Source organism: Phodopus roborovskii, unplaced genomic scaffold (genome assembly GCF_943737965.1).
Source record: "Phodopus roborovskii unplaced genomic scaffold, PHOROB, whole genome shotgun sequence".
NCBI lineage: Eukaryota > Metazoa > Chordata > Mammalia > Rodentia > Cricetidae > Phodopus > Phodopus roborovskii.
The window spans coordinates 29,028,867-29,051,016 of NW_026126567.1; positions in this window are offsets into that span (position 1 = coordinate 29,028,867).

The window sequence follows — 22,150 nt, forward strand, 5'->3', positions numbered from 1 at the left end:
GAGGGTGGGGAGGAGGGGAAGCTGACCAACTGACAAGGAACAAAGGAGTAATGAGGGAGTCCTTTGTCTTTTAAAAACTGGAAGTCAACAAGAACGTGGGCTGAGTCCAGTAGATATATAAGCAAATACAGAGAATACTGTCCTGATTTTTTCAAAACCTATGCACTTGAAACAATAAACCTCATTATTTTACAATAGCAACACCTGCTAGAAAATTCAACAGTATGTCAAACATTATTAGAAATGCCCTGCCTTGTTGGTCTTGTTTGATTCAATCCTTAAACCACCCTAAGGAAACCAGAGATTTGTGTGTGACCATCAAGCATAGGACAGCCTACCAAACCAGTTCTGAGTTGTATGGCCATGGGGAATTTAATTTGCTTCTTAGCTATCACTCTTCCATCCCTAAGAAACTGTTCTTGCCTCAATAAGAATAATGACAAACTGTCCCTCTCAAGTGCATCTTCAAGTCCTCTTTCCTCTATCGACACGACCCCAACTCTACACTAAGAGGCAGATCCAGGGTTTGAGGAGTTTAAAGACCGTGTACTTGGGAGGCCAAATTTAAGGCCTCCCAAATAAAGGATGAGCACATTAGATTTCAAATATATACACCCGTGTATATCTAGGTAGATATACATACTCATATAAACACATACTTGAAATGAACAAGGAAGTCACATAATTAAAAAATCTTCTAGTGTTAGAAATGGATTTAAATCTGAGAGGCAAACCCTCCATCACTGAGCCTCATCCCCTGCTCTCTCTAACCCCTGAATTTTTAAACTATTAAAATCACTGTACATTTACAAAAAAGGCAAAAGCTTATTATTCTTTTTATTGACATGTTCATACACTTCTATAATTTTTCCTTTACACTTTGGTAGCATGATCTTTGATCTCCTCCTCCAAGGACAGCAGCTTTGTGAAAGAGTCTTGGGTAAAGACAATAGAGAATGCATTCTTACTCCAGCAGCTTGAGAACTGTTACTTACATCTTAATTTCTCTTTTCAGGCCAGGTGGTGTTACATACCTTTAATCCCAGCACTAGGGTAGCAGAGTAAGGTGGATTTCTGTGAGTTCAAGGACAGCCTGATCTACACAGTTAGTTCAAGCACAGCTAGGGCTACACATAGAAACCCTGTCTCAAAAAGCAAAAATGAAAAAATAATTGCTCTTTTCAGCTTTCTAGTTCAGCCTCACAGTCATGTGTAAACTAAATGTGAGATTTCTGTCAAGTTTGGTGAAGTCATCTTCTAGTTTCTTTTATGGGTGAGGTGTAAGATTATATCATATAAATGGTTTAATTACTTATCATAAATATTGTTTGAACCATCAGGACTCACAGAGTAGTCTGATGTTGATGTTCTCATTGAGAATGGTATGATTATATGTTTCAAATTCAGTTTCCTAATATATCCGTATGGCTAACTTCACTTTATTAATTGAATAATCAAATCATCTATGAACTATCAATTCATATCTGCCCAAAATTTGTCTCTTCTGCCTAATGAATGAATGACACTTGAAAATATAAGCATTCTCTGAAATCCAGAAGGTCCTGGACAGATGTTCTATAGACACTAAGAGACCACAGATGCCACTCCAGACTACTGTACCCAGAAAAGCTTTCAATCACTATAGATGAAGAAAATAAGATATTATATGACAAAACCAGATTTAAACAATGCATATCCACAAATTTAGCCCTACAGAAAGTACTGGAAGGAAAACTACAACTCAAGGAAGTTAGCTACACTTACAAAAGCACTGGCAATAGATAATCCCACATTACCAAACCCCCCAAAAAGGGAAACACTCACACACAATCCCAGCAACAACAACAAATTCAAAAATAACTGGAAAATATAAGCATGAAACCATTCACTTCTTTGTATCGGGTGTATTGTCTACTGATCTTATTGTTCATTTTTAATCAATTTGGTGCCTGTATTATTCATTTCTTTGATTCTGTAACAAAAATTATCAGAGAAAGATACCTCTTAATGGGACAATTACTTAATGGGACATTCAAAAGACATATTTTCAGATTATACTTAAAACAGCACATGCTTGCCTCAGTTGCCCCTTGGCTCAACTGTCAACATGCTAGAATCACCCAAAGCCATCTCAATATTACATCCAAGGGGAACTATGGCAGAATGAAGGTTGAAGAAATAGATATCTTTGAAGGTCTCAACAAGGTTGCTTTGGAGCTAGCTGAAGGGGTTTTGTCCTTTTCCTAAATGACTCATGAGCCATTTACATACAGCATCCTGCAAGACTTCTAAATATAAGAGGTAACCTACATCACACTCTGGCTATAAACCTATCTGTGGCTTCTCATTCCATATGAACCAAAAAGCAAACTACTTCCTTCTTGCTAGGTACGATACTCATCCTGCAATCCAGTTCTCTGACACATCTCCCCTATCACCCTTCTGGAGTGGTGTTCCCACATCTGAGTATTTTATCATTGAGGTGAGAATTTACAACCTGTGAAACATCACATCCAGTTCAGCTCTGCCTTTTCAGAATCATCATGAAGATGCATGAAGATGCAGGAGAAGACAAATCTATTGTTGTGATCTTTCTTACTATTACAAACATCATTCTAAAAAACAGCTCCCCCAGAATACTAGATCTATAATGAAATCACCATATGTGTACATATGGTACCTATGTATACATACAATATGTATAAGCAAATGGCAAGAGTATTTAGCTACAGTAGCTTGCCTACATTACAGTTATTTTATCAAATTACAGTCTGCATTTAGAAACCTAGCTAGTAATTAAAATACAACGCAAGGCAGAATGTTGCTTAAATTAAAATAGCAATGAAAACCTCCACAGTTTTAGTCAATGATTTCTCACAACCCTCCACAATCAGAAAGAGTCAGTGTTTTTCAACATTATCAAGCAGCAATGTTTCTGTTCTCCCCAATTCAAAGATGAAAAGAAAGAATTGGTTCAGGTCATGTGCAATCAATAGAACAGCAAAAAAAAAAGTCTTGTTATTCTTCAGAGTGTTTTTTCCTTCACCATACTGGATTTATTTCCTGGAGACAGCCACATCAAGCATTTTCAGCCATATAAAACCCAACTCAGAGACAAACAGGAAAATTTGGTGACCAGATGAATATAAAGAATTGATCAAAAGAAGAAGAAAAATGGCAGATCACACGACAGGAGCTCATCAGCATTGCCCTGCTATATGTCCACAGGACATGATCAACATGGAGTCTGATAATGTCTACAGCCACTCTTCTTTCATTTATCAAATACAGAACATTTGACAGGCGGATCATCTTTCAAATGCAGTCTCTAAAGCATTAAACCTCCTAGCATTTAGTTAATGATAATTCATTCAATGGTTTCTACCATCTGATCTAAATTTAAGTGCCACCTAACTCAAAACCTCTCTTAAACAAATTATATGTGGAGATAAAATAAGCCTATTGAGATTCCCCAAATTATTCTTTTTCTCATATTTTGCAATGTTCAACCATCCACTAACACTCCTATTACTTTAATACATTGATTCTATTCAGAGAGTCTTCTTCTGTGTCAGTATGTTCAAGGTTATTCCCCACATTCTCTTCTATCAGGTTCAGTGTAGCTGGGTTTATGTTGAGGCCTTTGATCCATTTGGATTTGAGTTTTGTACAGGGTTATGAGTATAATCTATTTGCATTCTTTTACATACTGACATACAGTTTAATCAGTATGCATTACTGTCTCCTTTATCAAAAATCAGATGGACTTACATCTGGGTCTTCAATTCCATTAGTCAATGTATCTGTTTTTATGCCAATACTACACATTTTTTTATTACTATAGTTCTGTAGTACAACTTGAAATCAGGGATGGTGATGCCTCCAGTAGTTCTTCTATTGCTCAGGATTGTTTTAGCTATCGTGGGTTTTTTTGTGTTTTTCATAGGAAACTGAGAATTGTCTTTCTGGAATCTGTAAAAAAATGTGTAGGAATTTTCATGGAGATTGAGTTGAATCTGTGGATTAATTTTGGTAGGATAGCTATTTTTACTATGTTAATCATACTGAACCATGAACATGGAAGATCTTTCCATCTTCTGCTATCTTCTGCTATTTCTTTCTAAAAAGACTTGACATTTTTGTTATACAAGTCTTACACTTGCTTGGCTACAGTTACTCCCAATATATTTTTTGTTATTTGAGGCTATTATGAAAGGTATTATTTCCCTGATTTCTTTCTTAGTTGGTTTGTCATTTGTATTTAGAAGGGATACTGATTTTTTTCTTAGTTAATGTTGTGTCCAGCTGTAAGAGTTCCCTGATGGGATTTTTAGGGTCACTGATACAGACAATCATATCATCTGCAAATAATGATACTTTGATGTTGTAAGGCATTAGATTACACTGTGTAAATATATTTCCACTCTAATTGGTTTCATGAAAAGCTAAACAGCCAACTGTTGTGGAGTAATCTTTTTGTATACTATGAAGAGGTGTCACTCTGATTGGTCTAATAAAAAGCTGAACTGCCAATAGCTAGTTAGGATTTGTAGGCACCAAGGACTCAGGGAAGAAAAAGAGTAGAGTCACAAAGAGATGTGGAGGAAGCATGACATAGAAGAGATGAGATAACAAGCCATGAGCCACATGGCAGCACATAGATGAGTAGAAATGAGTTAATTTAAGTTATAAGAGCTAGTTAAAAAAAAAAAGCCTAAGCTATCGGCTGAGTTTCATAATTAATAATAATTCTCCATGTCATGATTTGGGAGCTGGCTGGTGAGACAGAGAAAGATATGCTACAACCAATAGCTAGGCAGGAAGGATAGGAAGGACTTCAAGACAGAGAGAGCTCTGAGAAGTAAAAAAGAGAAGACACAAAGCAAGCAGATGGACAAGAGGAAGAGATAATCAAGGTACAAGGAGATGTCAATAAGACATGGAGGAAGTTGAACATACAGAATGAAAAACGTAGATTACTACAAATGGGTTAATTTAAGTTATAAGAGCAATTGGGACAAGTCTCAACTAAGGCCAAGCTTTCATAACTAATAAGAGGTCTCCATGTTGTTACTTAGGGCTGGTGGTAGAAGAAAGGTCTGTCTACACTTTGACTTCTTCCTTCTCAATTTGTATCTACTTGATCTTATAAAGGTAGCTCTAGCTAGAAATTTGAGTAGTATATTGAATAGATATGGGGAGAGTTGACAGCCTTGTCTTGTTCCTGATTTTAGTAGAATTGCTTTGAGTTTCTTTCTATTTAATTTGATGTTGATAATATGCTTTGTGTAAATGGCCTTTATTTTGATTTGGTATGTCCCTTGTATTCCTAATTTTTCTAGGATTTTTATCATGGGAGGTGTTGGACTTTTGTCAGAGGCCTTTTCTACATCTAATGAGATGATCATGTGGTGTTTGCCTTTCAGTTTGTTTATGTGGTGGATCAAATTTATTGATTTAGGTATTTTGATCCATCTCTCCATCTCTGGGATGAAGCTTCCTTGATCATGGTGGATGATCGTTTTTGGTGTATTCTTTGATTCTGTTTGCAAGTATTTTATTGAGCATTTTTGTATATTTACTCATCATGGAAATTAGCCTGTAAGTCTATCTATCATCTATCTAGCATCTATCATCTTCATATAGATGGTTTTAAGGTGTTTTTTTTTTTCTTGTGCTTCAGCTATATTGGAATATTCAGGGCTGGCTGTGGTAGGATAGCTAAACTCTAGTGGAGATATGTTGACCTGGCTGTTACTGTTTGTATTATTATGCTGGTGTTTAAGCATCAGGGTTTGGAGTTGATTATAGGTCTAGGTGCTGATTTTTAGAGGTCATGAGGGCATCATCTGTGGGATCTACAGGAGGTATGGAGAGATACTAAATGAGTTATGTAAATTTTAAATCCTGACACCCAAAAACAAATAATATTTAGACTTGAGCTAGGTGGTGGTGGCGTACACCTTTAATCCCAGCACTCAAGAGGCAGAGATAGGCAGATCTCTGTGAGTTTGAGAACAGCCTGGTCTACAAGAGCTAGTTCTGGGACAGTCTCCAAAGCCACAGAGAAACTTTGTCTCGAAAAAAAAATTTAGAAAGTCACAGGTCATGAAGAAGTACCCTGTACCCAATAACAACTCTTATCCAACGTGTCCTTCTGCCACCACCACAGTAATGCCACCAGCAACGTCCATTACATCTGGAGACTGCTGTTTTCTTACCTTGATAAACTGTTCTCCAAACTCCTTTTCTCCAAAAGTTATTTTCAAGGATGCATACATTTAGAAATAAAGGAAGTCTACTTGTGCTAAAATTTAAATGGGAGTCCATTAAGTTGGCATATCCATCTTTGCAGCATATTTCTTCATGGAGTGATTTCTTAGATAAGGAATTCACTGCTAATGGTGAGAGCTTCAAACACAACGGCAGGTCTTACACTGAGGTTTCCACACATTCATTTTCAGACTCTGCTAATGAACTATGAGTAGGTGGCTTTCTCTACCAACAGGAAGACTCATCCCCACAGCCAGCACCGTACCTAAGATCATCTTTTGCATTCCGTGAATTTTTGATCAGTGTGGGTGGAAGATTTATGCCACCATCAAGTCTATTCCTGGCATATGTGGGCCATGCATTATTCAGCATTATAAGATGTCTACATGAATAATAAGGCTAAGATCATATTTAAGACCATGTCTAACTGAACTGTAAACACTATTCGAAGAGTCAATGAAGCCATGAGGTCTCACAAGACACAAGCAATAAAGTCAAGCAATTTTTATAAGGAAGTTAAGAGGAATCAAACTGGTTCTTCCAACATGGGAAACTCCAAACCTCATAATGCCTGAAGGCCTTGGAGGGCTCGATGGTTGCCAACTCATCCTTTTACAGGACGAGTGGATATCCTTGCTGCCCACAGTGCATTCTTTAGTGGCAACATTTCCAAAAACACTGGGAGTCTTCTAGGATCAGATAAAGGAAGTTACGAGCAACTATAAATAAGAACTTTTTTATATGGTTATGGTCCTTGCCCACATGGAAGGTGGAAGGGATTCAATGTAATAGTCCTCAGCCTACGTCATCAATTTGACATGGCTCAGCTGTACAATGTTTATCGAGCCTCTTGCCCCACAGCTTCTGCAGAAATCACCTAGGAAGTCAGAGAATGTGGCTGGTGGGTACCACGAATACCATATGGGTGTGGCTTGCTATCTCTAGGAGCTTTGATTTAAAAAAAAAATATCTGAAGACACTATTCATTATAAGTAACACAGGGTGTGGTGCTCTGTCCGGTGTTTCCAAGTTTAGCAATTACAGGCAGAAACTATTAAGTGCTTTGAAACCAAGCCAAAAAGAAGAGGGGCCACACCCCTCTTTATGGACATCCTTTTCCCCCATTTTGATTTATAGAGATGTGTTAGAATCTCAGCACTAAAACTGTATATGAAAATAAATGCTCAACATGATAGCATCTGCTTCAAACAAAATTAAAGTAGCATTAAGGTAAAAGAAGTAAACTGTCAACATAAGTGGAATCAAATCTGCCCAGGAACCTTTATTTTAGAAAGGTTGGTATTCAAATTTTGATTCTTCATGTTGAAACAGATGGGCAAAATGGGACTAATTCTTTCAGTGTATCACTTACAAATTCACTGTTTATGCAAAGGATTTACATCTCTAAAGTATTAGCAAATGCCTATACTCCTCATTCCCACATGCACTAGAACATTTTAACTATACCTGCAGTCCCAGCTATCACCCCAAGGTAAATTGTGTCTATACTCCTCTTCCACTCACTACAGTTTGACAATGATCCTCTGACTGATTCTGGCAGCTGCAACTCACATTAGCCTCAAGCTGGAGCTGGGTGAGATGACTCATCCTTTTATCCTATCCTTCAACAGAACCTTTGGACTTCAAATGGTTCACAGAGAAATCTCTATATCGGAACTCAGACTCCAAATCCTAAAGGACTTGTTCTCTCTCCCCCCCTCTCCCTCTCTCCCTCTCTCTCTCTCTCTCTCATTGTTTTCCTCTACAGTAGAAGTTCTTGATCCTTGCTCTGTTGACATATACCACCTAAAAATTGTTTGTCCTAAGTTATAAAGTTAGAGTTGTTCTAGATACTTTATAGTATTTGGCAGCACTGCTACCCTCTCCTGCTGTTTGCCAGAAGCAATATGCACTCCCCAAGTTGAAACAAACAAAAATGCCTGTAGACCTCAGTAAATTCCTATGAGGTAAAATCACTCAGCATCCTCAGAACAGCAGCTGCCAGTTGAATTGTACCTGTTGCTCTTTTACAGTCTCCTCAAATCTGTCTTAGCTAAAGTCCTTCCTATTTCATTATTGTACAACCAAGCCCAGACAACCAGAGAACACAACACATGTGCTGTCTTTCTAGAGTACATTTTTGAGATGCAATGTATTAAGATATGCCAAACTTAATAACACAGAGGAAAAGAAAATCTTATAAAGAAATTTGAGAAATAGTTCTCCTGTATCCAAGTCCTATGTATGTTAGAAAAAATAGTTTGTAGTCTGAGGGCTTAATATTGACTTTATCTCTAAAAATTCAGCATCATAATTTTAGAATAGAATCACATAATTGTTATTTAACCATTAGATAGTCTTGAAGTGTTGTGGTATAAAGGAAATAAACAATTGATTGGGAACAGGTGTAGGTTACTATATACACTCAGAGTAAATCCAACCTTAGTAGTATGATGCTGGAAAAGTAATATGTTAATGTTAATGTGTGGGCTTATTCTAAAGACTAGAATAATGAATTGCTATTTCTATATTCTACCTTTTACAAGAGTGAAGATGAAATGATACAAATTGTGGAATATACAGCACATAGTCAATGCTTAGAAAATGTGCTCATAATATGAGTATTTCTTAACAATATCACAATGTCTTTTGAGATGCTGTTATAATAGCTATAAGTTGAAATTGGGGATGACTCTGTGAGGTTCTATGAAAAGTCACACTATGACAAAAATAAAAAACAGAGTTGCAGAAGAATACAACATTTTTTTAGCAAAAATGTGAACCAAGAGCAGTCTTGAAGTGAAGCAGCAAACTTCCATAGGTCCAAACACCATATAAATGGATGATTGAAAACACAGTTGTCCTATTAATATTGACTGATACTATAGTAAGCTTCTGTTATTAAGGAGATTAAGATCATCTGAGAGCCCATAAGAGTCAAAGTTCTGTGAGTAACAAGGATGAAAGAAGAAATAGTAAGAGAGGAAGAAAACAACTCCCTCACATCCCAAGAAAGTGACATTATAGACACTAAGAAAAGTGTTTCAGGTAGGATCAATAGTCAAAATGTAAACTATCTAGCTGTACCAAGAACCACAGACTCCATTGGTAAGAGGAAGTCAATGATAGGAATAATTTCAGATGGTAATACACCATATTTCAGTGTCCTGACAGGGAATGAGATGCTAGTTGAGAGGCAAGTGTAGAGGACACACAAATGTAGGTGTAGGGAACACTTAAAGGAAGTTGGGTAATGCTATGAATTGAGGAATAAAAAAATTGCATGGTTAAGCATTTAACTGAAAACACTTTTTTAAAGTTACAAGACTAAAAGGAACGGCATAGAATAAAACTCTTGGAATGGTGAAAAGAGATAATCCTAAAAACATCTCAGATGTTAGGCTTGGACAACAGACTGAGAAAAACCAACCTATCCATGGTAGCAATTGGGAAAGATGAAAGCGTAGGTACCAGGGCAATGGCTCAGTCCTGGGTGTTCCTGTTTAAAGACTTCCATTTAGTTCTTGAAAAAGCTAGTATATCACTGACTATTCTGCCTCTTTTGAAAACTGACACTTTCTATAATCCATTTTTTTATTTAGAAATATAGGACAAAAATGACTAAAGAACTGTGATTCTTTGTATTGTTTTGGTAATGCATTGTCCTTTTTAAATTCTATGAACCCACATGCCATGCCATGTGAGAGCATGTGTATACACATGCATATGCACAGAGATTTTCTAAGCCATCCCCAAGTCCCTTACTATTTTCTTGTGTTGGTAACAGTTATACTTACAATAAAAATCAATACAGTATCCACTCAAATAACACATAACTTTCGTGAGAAAATTTCGATGTAAATGTTTCATGAAGAGATTTAGGGATTTTTCTTTTTTAGCATGACACTGAGAATCTCATGTTCAGAATCTCTCTCTCTTTCTCTCTCTGTCTCTGTCTCTCTCTGTCTCTCTCTCTCTCGTGTGTGTGTGTGTGTGTGTAGATATGGAGCGTAGCAAATCATCTATAAACATAGTTGACACTGTACCTTAGTAAGGCTGCCTAGCCAGCCTCTCCCACAACCCAGTTGTTTCCCAGGCCTATGGCAGACTTCAGAGGCTGAGAGACCAAGCCTGCCAGACTAGTTGTAAAGTGCAGAACATGCCTCAGGGCATCCATTCACCATCCCATTTGCCTTTAGTACTGTGCCCAGCCTAGCACTGCAAAGCTGACCTTTCCACACAGGTAAGTTTAGCAACAATCATTTGGCCCAAACATTGATTCTTCCTGGTGCCAGAGTCTGCAGTCACTTGGTTGACAGCCACTTGGCAGCAATTTTTAGGATCTCTGAGTAAGGCTGTAGTGTGTGAGTGTGTGTTTCTGTGTGTGTGTGTGTGTGTGTGTACGTGCATGTGCACATGCTCTCCACAGTTACTATGCAAAACTTGCCAGAATGGAATATGATTTACAAGTGTGCCCCTTTTCTCTCTTCCTGCCCATTGTCATCACACTACAGCTGTGCTGCAATGTCTGCAGTGGCCTCTAAAGATAGAGAAAAGGGAGGAAAAAAGAGAGCAAAAAATAGATAAAATATTCTGAGTTAAGCTAGGAAATGAGGACAGCATGTCTTGGAGTTGAAGTCATTTCACGTCCTCTGCCTCCATTCTCTCCAGCTCAAATGATAAATCCAGTGAAGTGGCTGGCGAGAGAGAAACTTCTTTTTGTTACAATCATCAGCTATTCCTTACTTATAGTTTCCGAGATTAATTTATTCATGTTGGATGGAATAGCAAAAGTTCACTGAAGAATTCTTTAAAGTATTTTTTACTCAGACTTGCACAGCACAGTGATAAAGTTTTGGCTAGCTAAGTGGTACCTTTTCCAGGTGACCAAGAGTGCTTTTCTCCCAGTTCTGGGAAGCAAACAGAGATGAACTATAATCAAATGTTAATCCATCATTATAAAATATATTCTTTCCTCATCTAATTTCCAAATGTGCTTCTGCACTGACTAATATACAAAAAATAATCAAAATGATTATTAATTAATATTAACAATGATTAATAAGAATGGTTTCATTCATGAAAGGAAGTGTTGATGTTCTCCTTTATGTCATAGTACTAGAGTAAGTTTCATTACAAAGTCATTGGACTTAATTGTCCTAACCCAAGCCTGAAGCGCTCCTTGCTCTAACCTGAGCTACCCAAATTCATATCCAAAACGATGCTTTAAAGACTGTATTTGTGTATGCAATAACCATTTGCTAAATATTAGCTGTTTTCCTCCAATCAAGAACAAAAGCAAGGCATTCTATACAATTTGCTTCCTACAACTATCAAAAGCCCTCAAGGTAAGTCCACTTAAAAGAGGACAAAATGTGGGAAGAACATAGCTTCAGAACATTCAGTTCATGGTGGGATGAAACCGATGCTTTGAGCTGGTGTAGACACAGTGTACGCCAGGGTAGGAACTGGAGGAGAAAATAAAAGGAGCCAGGATCCCACTAACCCACTTAAGGGAACACTCACACAAATCTAATTTCCAACCACTATGATCTTCCTACTGAAGTTTCTACCACACTACAATAGTGTCACGAGGTAGTGACCAAGCTTTGAACACACAAGCCGTGGGGGTCACTTCCAAGCCTTAGCAATATTAAAAACAAGACCTAAGGTTTACACAAGTGAGAAAAGAGAAAACAAAGAACAGAGACAAAGAAAACATCAATGGAGCTTGAAATAATTAGTGACCATAGAAACATTAATTAAGTGAGGAGTACAAAATCTAAATTAAAAAAAAAAAAAGTAAAACTGACATGGAGTAAGAAAACTGAGACATTTAGTAACTACTTCTGAACTTGTCCCTGCAAACCCAGAAGAGGAGCCAGAAGGAGTGTAGAAGTCAGAGGACCAGGAAGTATGCTGCAGGATTGAGTCTTCTAGCTATAACAAGGAAGCCACATCCATAAAATATCAACAACAGGGCTGCATAAACAAGAACCCAACAATGACAATACGAAGTTGATATGCCAGGGTGTATGGCAGAACTCTCCAGGGACTTCGTCCCTAAATGAAGATATATTTGCATAATGAATATGGAGAGAGGGAAAATGAGTCTTCTTCATGGATGAATCCCTGATACCAAATGATCAGCTCTAAAAGTAACTACATGCATCAACAGATTCAGCAGGTTTTATTTAAATATTTGTGTGTATGTGTGTCTATACATGTGTATGAGTGTTTATAACAATAATTATTAAGAGCCTGACATTGATGCACTTGAGAGGCAGAGGCAGGCAGATCTCTGTGAGTTCGAGGCCAGACTGGTCTACAAAGCTGCACAGAGAAGCCCTGTCTCAAAACAAACAAACAAACAAAAAAGCCAATAATTATTAAATAATAAGAGGTCACGTACTTGAGAGAAAGCAGAAAGGATATGGGAAGGGTGAAAGGAGGAGGGAAGGTGATATAACTATATTTTAATTTTAAAAAATAGGAATTTAAAAATAAAAAAACATAATAATATGGACAACTGTACTGAGATACTCACTTTGTCTGCCCCTGTGGTACTGACTACTCCCATTGGGGGGTGGGGACATAACCTGGGGGAACTAGGTCTGGGGAAGGGGCCCCAGAGCGCTCTCTTACTTGCAGGACAGGAACAGAGAGCATCTGGAGGCATCCTTGGGACCAGGAACCTGCTGGTGTTCATCTTTCTCTGCTGTAAAGTTATTTCTCCCTAAATAAACAACTATTCAGCTTATCTGTTTTTCCTGACCTTATTAAGCCACATCATGCTCCCATCACATTTTTTAAACTAGTCTGTTTTTCGTTATTATTATTGCTACAATTTCACCACTTCATTCATTACCAGATTTTAAGCATCTGAAACAAATTTTAAGGCCAGCAAAATATCTGCCTGCATTCTCCTGGTATCCCATAGAAAAAAAAATATATACATATACATACATATATACATATATATGTATGTATATTCCCTATTCATCATATTACTGTTAACTTCCAGCTTGAGTCCTCACATTCCTATTCTCTCTTCATCCTACAATTAATTCAATATAAAATGTCTCTATATAGAGTAGAGGATGAAGTTACTGTGGGTATTATAAGAATAATTTCAGAAGAAAAATAGAAAAGTCATACTCTCTCAACAAACTTTAGTTTTCCTCTGTATAATATAAGTATTTTCATGGCAACTAATGTCAAGTGACTTTCAAATCTGTGTGAATGCTAATCTATCAACCACTATGGTTGCACATTTAATAGTTCCAACTGTTACATAAATTATGTGGCTACATACAGCCTCGTATATACAAATTTTCCCCAGATATTTGAACTCTTTTTCTAAGATAATATGTTAACAATAAAATTAGTTAATTGAAGAACTATTTGCAAAGCACGCTCCAAAAGTCATATGCTCTTAGTTCTATTATGTAGATAGTTATTTTTCTATAACTGATGGCTACAATGACTTCATTTTTAATGCCTTTTGCATTTCTGATGCTGTTTGAATGTGTTAATATCATATCCCATAGATGGTTGAGCTAAAGTTATCAATTTGGTATAATTTCAAACTTCAACCACATTTATTTCTTTACTCTGAAAACTCATCTTCAGAATATTTTCCCTATACTAGTAAAGTAATTAGGACCAAAGAAAAGAGATAAGGCCAAATAAAGTACTGCAAATTTATTACATTTTTTAATTATAAAGATGAGCTGCTTATTACCTACCCATAGCTCTAGGATCCTGTTATTGCTGTGTTCTCTTCTACCTGGCTATTATGGAGTGTAAAGCCCCATTAGGTCACCATTTCACATTTAAATAATCTGGCTAATTAAAGCTTTATCAGGAAGATATGATAGATGTAGTGTGTTTAGGATAAAGAAGCTATAAAATCCAATATCCCCAAGTCTGTCATAATGTTTCATTACATGAAGGCTCTAGATGGATCTCTTAATTGTTCTGGAGGCATTTAAAGGTCATTAAACCTATAAGTGTAATTTTTAAAATTGTGACCATCCATTAACCCAGTGGTCCTCAACCTGCCTAATGCTGTGACCCTTTAATATAGTTCCTCGTCATGATGACCCCCCAACCATAATTATTTTCATTGCTATTTCATAACTGTAATGTTGCTACTGTTATGAAATGTAACATTAAGTATCTGTGTTTTTCTATGGTCTTAGATAACCCATGTGAAAGGGTCATTCAACCCCAAAAGGGGCCGTGGCCCACTAGTAATACAGTCACTGCTAAGTAGGACTAGACTATATTAGCATTCACATTGTATATTTAACCTCACAACAGCATCTGAATCAAGGTTCTAAAATTCACTTCCATATCTCCCTGTATCCACTCTTTGAAATGGAGAAAACAATGTGGCCAGTTGACTAAAAATACATGTTGGGAAATTCTTTGAAAGCTGACTGACATACTGAGAAATTTTATCATGACTATTAACAAACTCGATTACTTCTTAGGAACTGTGTCGAGGATACTTAAGGAAACAATTGGAAATTCTGCATTGTTCACAGGGTTGATGAATTTTTAACAAAGTTAATATTATTCATTGTGATATTATAAATAATTGGCCAAGTTACAACCGTCACCTAGACTGCCCTGGCACCAGAAAATAAAAGGATTCAAAAGAGTGAACTTCTTGTTTGCAAGGGACTAAAAATTATTCCTCCTCAGACTTGGATAGGTCTTTGTCCCTTTTTTGGAGCTAACCTTGTATTTGTAGAAACTACTTTATGACAAATACAAGACATTCACTGTAGTTGTTTTTCTTTTTTTCTCTTTGGAAGCCCACCACCCAGATTCCAAATAAATGCATTGAGACTTAGTCTTACTTGTGATTGCCCAGCCCAGCCTTAGCTTGGCTTGTTTCTACTTAAATTACCCTGTTTCTCTTTAGCTATGTTTTGTCTCTGGGTTTTTTACCGTTCTTTATTCTATCTTTATTTCCTTCTTACTCCATGGCTGGATGAGTGGCTGGATGGAAGGCTGGCTGGATGGCTGGCTTGGTGACCCCTTGTGTCCTCCTCTCCTCCTTTTTTCACTCCTTTCTCTTCTCTGTTCCTTAGATTTCTCTTATTTATTCTCTCTGCCTGCCAGCTGTTGGCCATTCAGCTCTTTCTTGGACCAATCAAGTGTTTTAGGCAGGCAAAGTACCACAGTTTCACAGTTAAACAAATGTAACATAAAAGTATGGAGCACATCTTTACATCATTAAACAAATATTTCACAGTATAAATGTATGTAACACATCTTAAACTAACATTCCACATCAATTCACACAGCTCTGAAGTTAAGCGCAGAAGACATTCTATGGACAGCTACTCTTTTTTTGTACCTGATGCTACAAAACATCACTGTGTGTTTTAGTATGTACCACTCTCACCTGTGAGAGCCTGTAGACAATGTTTCAGGGACCACCATTATCTCAGAAAGAGTGCTGCAGACCAAGTCACTAAGACATCCCAATGCATACAGACTCAGGTATAAGATGACCACATCTGCTTCTACAGCTGTGACTGCAATTCCTGTACAACAAATAACATGCTGGAAAACATTTCCTGTTCCTTCATGTTTGAAAGAGAATGTATTCAGGGTTCACATATCTATATTTACCACTTCCTAAGGGTCCCTAAAAGATGTCTAATTCTTAAATAGTTTCAGTTACAGTTTGTTTACAGATTACAATGCAAGATCACATTAATCACTTTACAGAGTAAGCATGGGCTAATTTTAACACCAAAATCTAGGATACTATACTACACACATTTCTTTTTTTGGGTGGTCAAATAAAGAAGGAGAATGATGGTGACTGTTCCTATCAGTGCTCTTGTGCTGAGCACTGGGCTAGCTATGTTCATTTCCAAGCACAGGTTGACTGACTCATGAGACTAGCACAGTTATTCCAGGGTGCACTCCATGTGTGGGGCTCCTATTTCATGGGTTTAAAAAAAAAAGGAGGACTAGGCTGTCTATGGGGCCTCTGGTAATGGATTAGTATTTACCCCTAGTATGAGAACAGACTTTGGAAGCTCATCCCACATAGATGGATACTCCCTCAGCCTAGATACATGGAGGAGGGCCCGGAGCCCTGATCCAAATGATATGATAGACTTTGAAGATTCCCTATGGAAGGCCTCACCGTCCCTGGGAAACAGAAAGGGGATGGGATGGTGGGGGAACAGGGGAGGACTGGAGGGTGTGGGAACTGGGATTGATATATAAAACAAGCTTGTTTCAAATTTAAATTAAAAACTTACCAAAGTGGTGGGGGGACTCTTATCTCATACTAATTTTAAAAGTTCTTTGTAATTGAGTCCAAAATGTGGATCAGTTGGATCATAACCATTTAAAACTTTTTGAGGAATGGGAATGTAATTCAATGGTAGAACATTTGTCTTGCATGTTTGAGATCCTAGGTTCAATCTCAGTACTGGGGAGGAAGATATATATATGGGATTTCATGAAGAGATTTGAGGCTTTTCATTTTTATGAACAATTGTTTTTGGTTTTTTTTTTTTTCCAGATAGGGTTTCTCTGTGAGGCATTGGCTATCCTGGAACTCACTCTAAAGACCAGGCTGGCCTTGAACTCACATAGACTGGCCTGCTTTTGCATCCCAGGTACTGGAATAAAAAGCATGCTTCACCATTGCCCAGCTATCAGCAAATAATTTAACAACACAAATTACTAAAATGTGACTTTCTCAAGCCCATTTTAAAAACACAGAGTTTTCAAGACTACTTAATTTCAAGTAATTAAAAATAAGTTAGTCTCATCTCCTTTGTGAAGCTACTAGAAAAAAACTTTTAAAACAGAAAAGAGATCCTGCCATTCCAGGTAGAGAACTGATAAGGCTAGGAATCATTACACTTTAAGCACTGCTTTGAGACTCTCCACAGTTTCTCCCAGAGGCAACTACTCACCTCAGAGCTCATGTGCAGCAGTCCAACAATGTAGTACTTCAGTGATACATCATCTTATAAAACAGTACACATGTTCAGTATAAGCCTTATACAAGGGAAACTCCCACTAGTCTATAAGGATGGTCCCAGCTAAGACTCCCAGCAGTAGTAGAGGCCGAGTCTGAACTATCCGATCCTTGTGATCAGTTTGGTGACTACCCCAGTTGTCATTGTAAAGACCTTCATCCAGTGACTGATAGAGGCAGGTTCAAAGACCCATGGTCAAATATTGGGCCAAGCTCTGGGAGCCCTGCTGAAGCGAGGTAAGAAGGATTGTAAGAGCCTAGGTATCAGGGATATCACAGGAAAATCCACAGAAACAGGTAACCTGGCTCATGGGAACTCAGAATCTGAACCAACAACCAGGGAACCTGCATGGAATGGACCTAAGCCTTCGGCATACATGAGACAGTTGTATAGCTTGGACTATTTGTGGGCCTCCTGACAATGTGAGCAGGCACTTTGGCTGTCTCATGGGAACCTATTCCTCATGCTGAGTTGTCTTGCTCAGCCTGCATACAGTGGGAACTGCTTGGTCTTATGATAGCTTGGTATGTTAAGCTTTGCTGATGCTCAGGGATGCCTATGCCTTTCTGAGTGAATACAGAGGAGTGGATTGATGGAGGGGCAAAACAGAGGTGGAGGAAGTGTGAGGGAGATGAGGGAGTGTAAGCTGTGGTCATGATATAAAATAAATTAGTCACCTGCTTTGGGACATAGTTTGGACCACATTAAAGATTTCCATTTGTTAGCTTTGTGCTACACAGTATAGAGTTTTCAAATAGTTGCTGTTTTTGTACTGATAACAGTTTGTTATCAGTTGTTGGTATTCCAACTCAGCTCACAAATAAATGATGCTTTAGCAAAGGGTAGCTAGTGACAACATCAGGATGGAGTTTCCTGTCCTACACTAGGTTGGGTTGACCAGAACGATGCAGCAAGTTACTCTTCTGACAGAGGTCCTCACTGCCATAAGTGGGACACAAATGATGTTCTGTAGACTACGGCATAAAGCACTGTTAGTGAGACTTGTGCCCATGTGTTACCACAGATGGGTTTTGGGGGGTTGTTTGTTTGCTTATCACATGGCATATCTCATAGGGATTTGCATTTGGTACAGGATATCTTTCTGGACGTTGGCTTTGGATGATGGGCTAACAATCACTAAGGATGGAGTCTGTTATTTTATGTATATGAGTGTTTTGTATGTGTGTCCACCTGTTCAGCACCCACATGCACAACACCCATGAATGCCAGAGAGCCTTTCTGGTTCCCCATAACTGGAATTGCAGGGTAGTGAGTCACCATGCAGGTGCTGAGAATTGAACATGGGTGATCTGGAAGAGCAGCCAACATTGATCTGCTCATCTATTTTTCCAGCTCTCTTACATATTTGTAACCAATTGCTCTATTCATAGTCAGTTTTGAACTTAATCAACAGCAAATCTATGAATAATAAGGATAGACTGAAGGTAATTAGCTTCGGAACTACTGTTAATTCATTTCATGAAAGACTACTTTTGTGGATCACTTCTAGAGTACATTAGATCATGAAATAGACCAATACAGATCTTATGAGTCCTTTTCCAGTGAGGTACTTGGAAAGTAAAGAGTCTGTTATGTTTCTTGTGTAATGATTCCTCCAAAGGACATTTTCAATGTTTTTGTTTATTTTCTGTTCAATCCTGGTATTCAATGTTGAAGATTCTCTAAAGATATAAAACTGTCACAAAAACAGTATATCATAAATCCCTGCCATCCATCTGTGATATTTTCCTCTGGTTATCACAGAAACAAAGGCTCAGGAGAACTACCTGATCAATTAATTCCATTTTTGGTAAACATAATCCATTCTTAAACTATTCTTGGATGATTTGTCCTCTAGTCTCTGGGAGTAAATTAAACAGTATTAAGAATATGACCCAAGACAGGATTTTGTAGGGCCGTTTGGAGCATTCTGAATTTTCTCACACTTCTTAAACTTGATTAATTTTAGAAAGGCAATCTAAGAGAATTCATTGATATTGTCACGTTGAAACACCTACAAAATTTTAATATCCGAGGAATAGCTAAAGCCCCACAATATTCTTGTAGTTTTCAGAAAGCGATAAACATTCTAACTCACTAATCATGGCTTATTGATACATGTGACAGTCTTCAGAGTGGCCAACATGTTGCTTAGAAAATTTAATCAAGTATTCTTAGATTTCTTATGAAAGATTAGGGCAGCTTTCTTTTCATTCCCTGGAGCAAAGAGTTTTTGACAATGCATGATGCCTACTTAATGGCTGAATTGGTTATCTCATCTGCCATTAGTTGCACCTGCATGTGTGTGTGTGTGTGTGTGTGTGTGTGTGTGTGTGATGTGTTGAATATATATATATATGTATACATATGTATACATATATTTTTTTTTCTGGAAAAAGAGGTGCCAAAATATATAACATTCTTATTCCTTCTTTGGATATTATGAGCGTGTGAACTCTGTAGTTGGCTGTGCCATATTTTTTTTAATTTTATTTTATATAACAAAGTCCAATTAAATGAAAACAAACATTTATACACAATATTTGGGAATTTGGGTGTTGTTCTTTCCAAACTACTTCCTGCTGGTAAGGGGCGCTGTCATGGGGGATTCGAAGAAGATTCAGAAATCCTGGGCTGTGCCATATTTTTACTGCAGTATTTAGTTTTGAATGAGACAATGAATATATGTCAAACCATAGAAATAGAAAGATAAATACAGAGAAAAAAACTTCCATTGATTTTTCTTAGCCAATTTGTTTCTACAAAAAGTCATCACTCCACACCCTAAAATATTTAGCGTCGATTTTTATAAATGGACTAGTGGTAGTGCAGAATGCTATGTCAGTTCTTAACATTCTTCAGTAGTCAGAAAAGGACAATACTCCATAAAGAACTCCTCCACGTGGAAGGATTGGTTAAAACTGATGTGCATATTCATTATACTCTCCAATCTAATCAGATAGCCAAGGGTATTCCCATTGTAAGAGCTATAAATTGAACCTCAAAGGGACAAGGCCTTGTAGTCCACAGAAAGTCATCCAAGTGGGCTTAAGGACCATATTTCTTATTTTGTCAGCCACCGGATCATTTCCCTTCCCATATGGTTGGCTTGGTTTCTATCCAAGTGAAGCAGGATCTCTTACCTAAAAACATAATTTTCCAATTAACCATATTTATAGTAGAGGAAAGAGAATCTTCAAGGAGCCAGGCCTGATCTCTCCTGGAGGCAAGCTACTGGGTTTGATGGAGCAGAGGCCAAATGGGTACTGACAAATTCCAAGTTTTTATGTCTTGGTTCCTTGAGTGCCTAAAAGCATATGGAATGAGATTCTTTCCCAAGACATCAGAGTGATGACAGAGAGAACACGAATGTTCAGACTCACAGGATTCAAAGGAATGAAATGCAAGGGATCTTTGGGGAAGACAGTAGAAAGAAAAAACAGAAATGTAGGGTCTGTCAAAAGATAGCTTCAATTTCCATGTAAGCTGCCTTTTGCAGAAAAGCAAACTTGATTCACAAAAGACAGTTCACAGAAACAGTAACATGGTGTAGCACCAGAAAAAAAGATAAATTATAAACATATTAAAGAGGGGGATAAATTGAAATGAATAAAGAAAACATAGTTTAAAAGAAACTTTACAGTTTCCCAAGTAGATAGACCTGTGTGGACAGGAGCTCTTCTAGATTTCTCTATAGATTTTGTATAAATTCTTCATCTTAACTTCTTCCCTGCCATGACAGCTAGACTATTTGGCAGGAAAATATTAGGTATATTTGTGAAGAATTTAGTTAGCTTGCTTTTTTCCCTGGTACAAACTGACCAACAAATATTAATTTTTCTAGAAAACAAGTCTAAACTACAATTTCACCTAAAGAAATGTAACTCAAATTATGCACACTTTTCACTAGTGTGTGGCTAAAAATATACTGAAAGGCAAGCCTATATTAAAATAATTAGTCTATCTACTAAGCATACAATAAATGATTCCAAGTAAATAATAATTTTATTTTAAAGTAGTTTTAGATACAATTCTGGACCTCTCATAACATACTTACTTCATGTATTACTCTGTCTGCAGAAATAGGCCTACTTCAAAGGCATTCTGTAAAATGTTCAGAATACTCTAATATTTTAAGAACATACATGTAAACATATGTTAAGTAATGCTAGTTGTTACTAGTAAGACCTCAACTCAACCTATTCATGGCCAAGGAAATATGGGTTAGTCCTTACTATATCATTTTATTTTTCTACAATAAAATAGAAATTCTTAGCACCATATAAAATGTAACAGATTAAATATTTCTTCAAAAATATAATATTCCACAGTATAAATAAAATCAATAGCTCACTTAAATAATGTCTGGTTTGACATAATTTAAGGAACAGTAGGGTCCCTGATGTTGGGTAGACATTCAAGATTATCTATCATTACTGGAGATAGGCCAGAGAGTAGCAACAGCCTTTGAAAATGAAAGGTCAACAACTGAAAATTGTTTGATTGCTCCCAAAAGAAAATCTTAGTAATTTATTTTGCTTGTAACTCAGCATTTATTAATTATAAGAACTCCTCTTAGCTCAGAGATCTGTCTGTGTGCCTTAAGCTATCACTGTTAAAACTGTCAAATGGTGTGCTATCATTATTGGTCATCAAGAAATGTCTACTGTATTCATACAAATCCATAGCATACCAGTACTTATGAAAGCAACCATAATTTCTATAAACATTAAGTATTCTTACTATTCTTTGCACTTTTCTGTGGCCACTCCAAAATTCCCCAAACATTATCAATGACCAACTCCTCTAAGTTGACAAATTCTTCCCATCTTCCATACTAGTTTTCAACA